The 11,126-nt window shown below is 36.3% G+C and overlaps 1 long non-coding RNA gene across 1 annotated transcript; it reads right to left on the bottom strand.

The window, feature by feature from the left end:
* Nucleotides 1–4,561: 4,561 nt before the first annotated feature.
* On the bottom strand, nt 4,562–8,067 carry LOC121424457. The gene is made up of 2 exons (XR_005971383.1): nt 7,752–8,067; nt 4,562–5,278 (listed from the first exon to the last, which is right to left on the bottom strand). It is a non-coding gene; the product is annotated as an uncharacterized LOC121424457 (long non-coding RNA).
* Between the last annotated feature and the right edge of the window lie 3,059 nt (nt 8,068–11,126).

Genomic DNA, 11,126 nt, shown 5'->3' on the forward strand with positions numbered 1-11,126 from the left:
AGAATACTTAGGAGATCACTTGGATGCACTCATTCAATGAATAAGGCTAACATTGTTCATTCAGCCAAAGTTATCCTGAAATAAGACAGTCTCCTCTTTTCTCGTGTGGGTGTGATCACTCTAGGCGACACCCCAATACTTACCCGGGCCGTGTTAAAAAACTGAGACTCCACTAACGCGCGTTTGGGCCGCTCTAGCTTAGAACTAAGTGATTTTTGCGATTTTTTTTTTAATTGTATACATTTATAAGATAGGTGTGAATAGTAAAATAATGTTTAATCGGTACTCACCGGTTCTTTTGTTGCATTTCCAGACCACTTCTCACAATTCTTGGCAAATAGTTGCGGTAAATTCAGCCGCCATAGACAGGCTAGTCATCCATCTTTATTTATAAATGGAGCGCCCTTTACGATAGTTGTTAATGCCGCGGAGAAATCGTTAGGCATTTTGGCCTGTGTTCAAGGCGTTCTTTCTGTTCTATTTTTTATATTGGAGATTGTGCATTTGTTGAATAGCGCCGTCTACGTCAGGTATGAGATCGAGCGTATACATCTCTATGAGTGTATTACACTCTTCCAAAATAATTATGATTCCGACCTAGAATCACGGCCGTCACTAAAATGAAGGGAGGTACAAGTAATCCCCCCGTAACGGACCGTGACCCGGACGAGACAAAGCGTTGGGGGGGGGGGGACAGCAATGTCTGTGAAATGCTGTGCCCCCCATGCTTTCTCTCCTCCGGGTCACGGTTCGCCACTTAATCCCCCCCTCCATGGCCTAAATGCCCAAGGAGATGCGTCTCTTTATAAAAATTGTAGGGGGTACAATATCAAATATCCCCTACTATTTTTGGTATTTTATTATTGAAAGAAATACATAAATCTAAATTTGAATGAAACATGTATTTTGCACCAGACGACCTGACTATGGGGTGATAAACCTTTTTCTAGCCTCTGGCCCCCCTTTGGGCAGAGTTTTCTGCCCTTTCGCCCTTTTTCTCCCACTATTCTGGATTTTGTCGGTTAATTTGCGCGGCCGTCGGGGGCTGGGGATTAGGAAAAGCGATGAGACGAGAAAAAAAATCGAAGAGAAAATAGGACAGAAAGGAGGTAGAGAAAGAAGAAAAGAGAGTAAAGAGAGCAAGCAAATAAAAAAATAATAGAAAATTTAAGGAAGGAGAAAATAGTGAGAAAGGTATTGGGGTTGGTGAGATTGTCTGTATCCGTGTAAAAGAAATACTGAGTATGAGATGTTGTCCGTTTCAGCAAATTAATGTCTGCCTGTTTTACAAGAGCGGGGTTTGTTGGACTGTTCGCAAAAAATGACAAGCTGATGGAATCGGAAAATGTTCCAATTACTTCATGTTACCGATAGTGATAGCGGTTGAAGGTAAGTCGCACTCTGACGCTCTAAAACCAGCGGGGGTGGGGTGGGGGACCTGCCCCCTAAATTTGATTGGGGACGATCGCGCTAATTTTTTTGTTGATAACATTTTGCTGTTGCTTGTCAAAAATTATCGGTCCCAACCCCCTGTAAAGCCTTCTTTTGCTTGTACAAAATTTTTGGTGGTCCCCTAATTTTGTTGGCTTCGTCCGAAAATAAATTGTGTTCTTTAATTGTCTTTTATATTCATTTTAGGAAAAGAATCCCAAATTTTCAATTAATAAATTGTCTATGTAGTTATCCTGTTTATAAAAAATACTTAGAATCTGCGTTTCTCTTTATATGACTTAAGACATTGTATATTATAAAGGTTATAGGATAGACCCTGTCTATGTATGCTCGCATAAGTCGGTTAATTTCATATCCATTTTGTTATTGATATAAAAAAAAAGTCGGAAAACGTAATTTTTTTAGCTCGCGCGTCGAGCTGGTATAATTTTATCTGTGATATATATTTTAAATGATATTCATTCTATTTTACGCTTCACAGCAATATATTAAACGTTGCAGCACGCGCTGCGCGCCCGCATGAATTAATGATATTTATCTTGTTTATTGGATAGTTCTGGTTATCAGGTGAATGATTTAAATTACCGTTACACACTGAAATTGTTTTGCAAGTGAAAGGGGATTTTTTACCCTGATAATTTTTTTTTTTACTAAGAAAAATCATTAAAAAATCAGAGGTTTTATTTGAACAAAATTAGAGTTAATAAATTTTCGTATGCTTGATTTCTGTCGTCATAAACGAGCTAATGCTCTATATTTTCCAATTTTAATGATCTCTAATGACTCACCTTTTTCTTTTTGGAACGGATATGAAGTTCTATTGATATATTGAAGGTACAGTGAATGTCATTAGCATGTATTTATAGAAAATGACATTTCCTTTATTTTTTTAAACATTAATTGTTTCCGATTTGAAGGAAAAGTGCTCGCATATATAGGCCTACGTCATCACTCAATTATCACTTTTTTTATTTTCTTTTGGTCAGGAATGGATTTTCCTTAATGCATACCAATTTCTTATACCATTGTTTATGCTATTTTCATAATAAAGTTTTAATGAATTCAAATTTGCACTACTTATTTTATTAAAAGACAAAATAACAAAACAACATCTAGTCATCATCATCATCATCATCATCAACGTCATTATCATGGCCATTACAACCATCATTATTCCGCCACCATCACCATCATCACCATAACCACCATCATCATCATTGTAATCAATCAACTTAATACAAACAATAAAAACACGTTAGTCAATTTCATGTGCTTCTTTCGTTGCAGTGGTCTGCTGTTATGGCTTGCGTTCGAGCAACAATGCTTTTCTGCAATTCACTATTTTTAATCCAATTTTATTTATGAAAACAAAGTTTTCAGTTCAAATTGTGCTCTCTTTAATGATTTGCAAAAATAATACAGACCTTTAAACTATTACTCAGCATTTTTAAAAGTATTTTGTACATTAGAAATACATGGAAAAAAATCGCAGACATAACAACGAACGACACAGTGTTGCTTGGATCAAAAAATAATATGCATCAACATGATTACACACATTTTTTTTCCTCATTATGCAAATAAAACACCTTTTCTTTAAATTGGGTTGAGAAGAATAATTGCTCTTTTAATATGCGTACATTAGGCAAAATTTCATAACATAAGATCCTCTTGAAAACTAATCTGAACCCTTACAAAAATATAATTTTTATTTAGACTTTTTTCATCCAGTGTCGATGATATACGTGCTAGGTAATCCAAATTGTGACAGTAACAACACATTGTACGGAATTGAAAGAAATGCGGGGAGGCAAAATAATTATGTGCATAAAGAAATGATTAACCCAAATGACGCATGAATATAAAATTCAAAAGAGAAATCACAGCACAAAATATATTTACTTCATAATTATGTCCACATCAGAGTTCATTTAAATCTTTGTGTTCGTGTCAATGTACTCTAAAATATAATTCACCTACATATGCTTTAATATTAATCTGTTAGGGCCTATATGAAGTAGGAAATAAATGTGAATAGAATAACAGCATATCCACGAAATTGGAATTAATTATTAAAAACATTTTTATTTCAGAAACACCATAGAATAATGTTTTATTATTAAAAGGTCAAGTCCACCTCAGAAAAATGTTGATTTTAATCAAATAGAGAAAGTCAGTCAGGCAAAATGCTGAAAATTTCATCAATATCGGATTTGAAATAAAAAGTTATGACATTTCAAAGTTTCCCTTATTTTTAACAAAATAGTTATATAAACATGCTAAATGAGAGAGTCGATGATGTCACTCTCTCACCATCTCTGTACTTTTTTATTGTTGGAATTATACAATATTTCAATTTACGATTAGGACCTCCTTGCCTGAACCACAAAATGTTAAAATAATGGAATTTCACGTGTTCAGGGATAAATGAAACTTCATTTCACATGACAATGTCGAGAAAACAAAAATATTTCATCTTTCATAAAATTAGATACAAAAGAAATAGTGAGTGAGTGATGTCATCAGTTCCTCATTTGCACACCGACCGAGATGTTCATATAACTGTTTTGTGAAATGAAACGAACTGTTAAAATGCCATAACTTTCTTATTTTACATTCGATGTTGATGAAATTTTAAGTGTTATGCTTGTTGAATTTTTCTCTTTTTATTCTTTTATACTTGTCCTTTAAGGGGGATACTCTAATCGAAACTCTTAACACTTTATCTTAAAATCGCATTTTTTTGTAAACTTTGTGAACAACGCAAAATTCATAATTATCTCACTTTATAAAGACAAAATGTAACAGCCCATGCAATTTTAAGCATATACATAAGGCATTTTTATATACATGAAGCATAAAAGTAGCACCCATAAAATGTTTCACCGTATTATGCACAATGAAAAATTGTGGCTAATCATATTCCAGGTGCTAAGGCAGTGCTTCACACAAAAGAAAAGTCTGCGTTCACCATTTTCAATCCTTAAAGGGGTAGTACGTTTCACATAGTTTTACTCTAGCAGGGACGATATAACACAAACTTTCTTATCATGTGGATATGAATTAAATTCAACAGTCTGGGTAATTAAACTGTTTTTGGTAGAAGTTGTCCTTTGTAACTCTGTCAAGTAGAATACCGCATGATTATTTGATATAGAAGAGGAAATATCTAAACATAATTACGTCTGAACCCGCTGGGCGGAAACAAGGGCCATCAAGGCCAGAAGTTTTTTACTTAACAGTGTTAGGGTTAATTGTTCATTATCGGGTAAAGACTTAATGTAGTTCAAAACAATTGACACATCCCACATACTACTGTACCTAGGCTTAGGGGGATTTTCATTGAATATCCCTTCCATTAAACGTACGACAAAAGGGTGTTGACCCACTGAATGCATCCCAATGGGTGGAATGGCAGAAGATAAAGCAGATCTGTAAGAATTAATTGTGGAATAAGCTTTGCCTGAAGAATGTTCATGGGCAAGGAAGTTAAGTGAACAGGGATCAATTTGTTGTTTACAACACCAATCACACCATTGATTCCATGCAGATTGATATTGTTTAGACGTTCCTTGTCTCCAAGATCGGGCGAGTAAGTTGGCAGCTGATTTTGAAATGCCTGCTGCATTCCATTGTCTGCCGAGAGTATCCAAGCGGCTAGGTGCAGACTTACTGGATAGTTGTTGGGGCGACGTAGTTTATTGGGAGAAGAAGGGGTTGGGCAACCAGCATGTGGAGAAGAGAAGGGAACCAGGGTTGTGCTCTCCACATCGGGGCTATGACGAGGGCCAGTCTTGTTTGGTCTGCTCGAAGTTTGAGAAGGATTCTAGGGATAAGGCAAAAGGATGGAAAAATGTAAGGAGAAAAGAATTCCCACGAAATGGAAAAAGCATCAATAATATATGCAAATGGGTCGTACTTCCAAGAAGCATATTTTGGAAGTTGTTTATTTTCAGATGATGCAAACAAAGCAATGTCAGGGGCAAACGTGGTATTGATAATGCTATTAAAAATACAGGGGAGCAGGCTTAATTCCTTGTTCATGTCCCTCCTTGAAAGGACATCAGCAAATGAATTATCTTTCCCTGCCACGTGAGAGGCGGAAATCCAAATTCCTTATTTAATGCACCAAAACCAAATGCGTAACGCTATGTCATTTAAAAAGGGTACATTACCTCCCATCTTATTAACATAAGCGACCGAAGTGCTATTGTCAGAGAAAATACGAATATGGATATCCTGACATTGGCTACATAAGGTATGTAGTGCTTGTTCTATTGCTAGCAATTCAAGAGCATTGATATGCAAATCTTGTAACCCAGAAGACCAAAAACCTTGAAAGAATTATCTGAATGACGCACAGCTCCCCAACCTGATGTGCTTGCATCAGTGGATATTGTTATGGAAATCATAAGTCTCACGGGCGGGATTGAAAAGCTCAAAGGGCCGGATCCGGCCCGCGGGCCGTAGTTTGAGAACTCCTGTCCTATACACAGTCGAGCACTATTAGATATTGCAGTATATCACTACCTACTTGCTTACCTATATATATATATATATATATTCATATATATTCTATTTCAATCTGATAAGCGGATATTTTGAGCAGGATTAAAGAACGAGTTATGTATCGCTATCATGCTTGCTGATTTTTGTGTGTCATTGCAATCATATTTTATTTTTGCACATGCTGAATTATGGGGGGGGGGCAAAACGATATCCCCCCAATATTGCTAGGGCGATCGCCCCTGCCGCCCCCATGATCGACACCTCTGAATATTCTATTGTATATCACCATGAATGACGAACACATAGACCCCAACCAAATTATGTTTGATAAACATTCAACCTTTAACCTTAAATTAGTAATCCCTGTCAGCAGGTTCAAAGTTATATAGCAGGGTGAAAACATTTAGTGCGAGATGCCATGGTGAAGTAATTTAAGATTTCATATATATAAGTGGGTGGGCACCATGCAAGTAAAAAGTAAAGTTTCATAAATTATGACAAATATTTTCTTATGTAATAATTATGTGACGCAAATTTTTCTTATCCCAATATGTTTCTCTCCCTCTTCTCATTTCCCCTAGTGTTTTTTTGACACCCAATTCTTTCTAATTTTTTAATAAAAAGGGTGAAAAAAAGAACACGAGCAAGACGAAAATTGGGGGAATTGGCGAGGACAAGTAGCTGAGGGACCCCCCCCTCTCTCTGTAGTATGACACTCGCATACACAATGTTTCCACTCTTCCCGAAATTCAGAAAATTTCAAGTTCATGAAATTTTTGCTTTTTCCAGGAAAGGTTCGGGAAACGAAAAAATTCCAGGAAATTTCGGGAAATCAGAAAATTACAACCAAACAACAATTAAACGTAGAAACTATCAATTTCAGGTAACATTTACGTAGCTCAAAATTTTCCGCTCTCGCTCCGCGTTGGCATTTGTAATAGATGATTTTTTAAAGAGGACGTGAACAAAAAATAATGCTAAATAACTTGATTTGGGCAACCTAGGCCGAAATTAGGCTCGCTGTATTAGTGCCCGATTTTTGTTTAAAATCAAACTTGAAAATTCCAGGAAATATTTATGAATGTGAGCAAATTTTGGCTTAAGTTTCGGGAAATTTATTTTGGAGTTGTGGAAATACTGCATATACAAGAGAAGAATCTTACTCATCAAAATATTGCGTGCTCAAAGCGCAAGCTGACATTGTTTAATAAAAAAAGAGACACGAATTAATTAATCTTATTAATCATTCCTGAACTTACCAATCAAATCATAGTGGGAATTCATTAACAGCATAAAATGCTATCTCAGCATTATAAAATAAGGCGAGCGCAGCGCACCGAGCTAAAACTTTGTTTATCCCGATAAAAAACTTGAACATTTTAAACCATTTTCGGTAATCATGAAAAACATTGAAATTTCATGGGAGTTCAACCGGGGAGCTAAAATCCAGACAATGAATATTTTTTTATTAATAGACTTTAAAAAATGTAAACCCCATTTGATATTCGATTGAAATTCTCGTTAAACAGCTAGTAAAAGCGGGAAAATAAAGTACTTTGTTTTCTCTACCATCATAATTCTCTTTCTCTTTAAATCTTCCTTTTTGGGGAGAGTATTTTGGTAAAAGAAAAAGATAATTGCTGGCTAGTGGGTGGCGAAATTTGAAACGTTGTTAGTCGAAAAATTCAAGCTGGCGCTGTTTAACTTCAATTTCTTTCACCTAAATTCGCGATGAATACTAGCACTATCAAATATATAATTATTAACGTCTGGCGAAAAGAATAACAAACCGATCAGGTGACGAGAACGCGTATCACTTGATCTATATTCAGCTGCGATCGTGCGTCAGAAGGGAAGAGCACCTGCCAAGAAAATCAGGAAAAAGTCGTCAAAATGTAAGTTTCCCTTAATATCTTTAATTTCATTGTTGTTGGGATCAAACTATTAACAATTCTGAATTATAATTTGAAAGAAAATTGTTTACAGAGAGCGTACTTGTCAAATAATATCGAAATATAGTGTGAGTCAAAGATTTCTAACCCCGCATTTCCACTGATGTCGCCTATGAGGTCCATACATGTAATGTTTGGACCTCATTGGTACTAGGAGTGGGTGTGATCACTCTCACTCTAGGCGACACCGCAATACTTACCCGTGTTAAGAAACTGGGACTCCACTCACGCGCATTTGGGCAGCCCTAGCTTAGAACTAAGCTTTCTTTCCGTAAAAAATCTTTATTCTTATGATTCAATAAACGTTAATGAATATATAATTACTCTTAAATCGGTACTCACGTTCACCGGTTCTTTTCTTGAATTTTCTGCCAAATTCCCACGCTTCTGGCAACAATTCTGCCTACGATTCTGTCGCCATAGACAGCTGTTCATGCAACTCTATTTATAAATGGAGCGCCCCTTACGAGAGTTGTTAATGCCGCGGAGAAATCGTTAGGCATTTTGGCCTGTGATCAAGGCTTAGCTGTTCTATTTTTTTTCATATGTGTGAGATCGAAATCACAGAGAGTAAACACTCTTCCATATGGAAGAGTGTATACTCGCTGTGATATGATCCCGATAGGGAGGCGCAACACCCCCACCCACATGGGTGCAAATCCCAGGGCCGGGGGACATGTACCCCTCACCCAAAATAGTAGGGGGCACATTATGAAATATCCCCCTACTATTTTTGGTCATTTCATTCAAAATCGAAATAAAACATTTGGAAGAGACGATCTTACTTTTGGGATGCCCCCCTTTTTTTGCTTGTTTGCTTGTCAAATTTCTTTTGGTTAAGATGAATGACCTTCTTTAGGGGGTGATAAACCTTTTTTTTTTTTTTTTTGTTTGTTTGTCAAATTTTCCAGCCCCTGGTCCCCCTACCTTTGGGGAGAGATTTCCGCCCTTGCAAGTAGACATACTCTTGATATTGTTTGCGAATCTGCACGGGCGTCGGAGGCTGGGGGATGAGGAAAAGCGGTGAGACGAGAACAAAAATAGAAGCGGAAAAGAGGACAGAAAAAAGTGAAAGAAAGAAAAATTAATGGAAAATAAAAGGGAAGAGAAAATAGGGAGAAATGTGATGGGTAAAAAAAATTGGGGAAAGAAGACAGAAAAAAGTGAACGAAAGAAAAATTAATGGAAAATAAAAGGGAGGAGAAAATAGGGAGAAATGTGATGGGTTACGTCGAGATTTATGTGCCCGTGCAAAAAGAAATGAGCAGAGGTCGAGATGTTGTCAGTTTGGGCAAATGCCTGTCTGTTTCTCGGACTGGTGCCCGTGTTGCAAAAATTATTACCGTAAGCTGATGGAATCACTGCTTCATACCGACAGTGACAGGATTTAGCGGTTGTAGGTATAAATCGCGCTCTAACACTCTAAAACTGTGTTCTTTATCAAAAAGCTGTCCTTCATATTCATTTTCGCAAAAGAATATAAAGTTAATTTAAATCATTGTCTGTAGTTATCCTGTTTATATTTAAAATACTTAGAAATTGGGTTAGGTTATAAGGTTACCAAATTATCAGGGCAGAAAATATATATTTTTTCTGATTTTGCGCGTCGAGCTGGCATTATTTGATCTGTGAGATTATGTTTTTGATGACATTCATTGTGTTCACAGCAATAATTATTAAACATTGCGCACGCCCGCCGTGCGCCGCATGAATTATGTAGATCAGTGAATAACTTACCGCTACACACGAGCAGTTGCATAATATATACAGAGCAACTGCCCATGTTTAATGGTCCATAATATACCGACTTTTTCTTTTTTGGAAAGAGTATGAAGTTATCTACTGATATACTGAATGTACAATAAAAGTCATTATCATGTATTTCTTGACATTTCATTTACTTTTTTTCCATCCCATAGCTGCTCGCATAGACCTACGCCGTCACAAATAACAAAACAAAATCTCACTTTTTTTTCTTTTTTGGTGGGGGATGGATTTTCCACTGGATACGCAACGGTACAATTTTTCAAATTATTTTTTTCTGCTATTTTCATAATAAACTTTAAATGATTTCGCCTGTGCACTATTATTTTTTTTAAGACAACTTAACAAAATTACATCTCGTCATCATCATCATAGCATCGTCACCAACTTCATTCTCATCTTCATCACCACTACCACCATCATTATCATCATCATCACCGCCACCATCACCACCACTATCATCTTCACCAAGATAATTTTCATCATCATCATCATTGCCATCATCGTCTTTCTTTTTTTCTTATTTTTTCCCCTTCCCTTCTTTTTTTCCTTTCTATTTTCCTCCTTTTTTAGAGGGGCATACCACCACGCCCCCTCACTGGATATCGGCCTCTAAATATGTTTGTTGTTGTATATAAGTTGGCGGATGCCTCATGAAATGAAATAAGAGAAAATAAGGAAAAGGAAACTAAGAAAAAAAAAGAAATGAGAAGAAAAAAGAAAGCCAAACAAACAAGAAAAAACAATATCAAAATTTTGTTGTAAAGTCTTCTACGTCAGTTTAATAATTATGTTTTCAGTGAAATGAGAACATAAAAGAATTGAAACAAGTAAGAAGGGCTATACATCGTAGCAAAGAAATAGAGGGAAGCTCCGAGACAATAAAAAGGGTGAGAAAAAGAAGACTTTGAAAACCTCACAACACGTACGAGCATAATAAAAAAACTGGAATAAGCGAGGACAAGTAGCTGAGGGACCCTCCCCCTCTCTCTCTATTTATTTATCTATCAAACTCGCATATACAAGAACTTCTTACTAATCAAAATATTGCGAGCAAAAAGCACGAGCTGACATTTTTTTTTAAATATTCAAAACTTATAGAGAGACGCATTTTAAACATTATTCATGAAACTTATTAATCATTCATTTCCAATCATTCGATTGCGACAAATGATCTGAGAATTTAGTGTTTTTAGGAATTCATTAAAAGCATAAAGTTGTATCTCAACATTAAAATTATTAAGGCCTACGCCGTCACAAAAAAACCCGGGGGGGGGGGGCCACTTACATTGACGAGTGGATACCATGCGCGACCAAAAAAAACGTAAAAAGGATGTCCTTTTCACGATAGGGCACGTTACCTACGTAACGTGATAAGGGTGTCAAAAACACAAAAATAACGAAAAAAGGGTATCTATTAATTCGCTAGGAAAACCGTCGTGTTTAGGG

The sequence above is a fragment of the Lytechinus variegatus genome, chromosome 11 (genome assembly GCF_018143015.1).
Source record: "Lytechinus variegatus isolate NC3 chromosome 11, Lvar_3.0, whole genome shotgun sequence".
Taxonomy (NCBI): Eukaryota; Metazoa; Echinodermata; class Echinoidea; order Temnopleuroida; family Toxopneustidae; genus Lytechinus; species Lytechinus variegatus.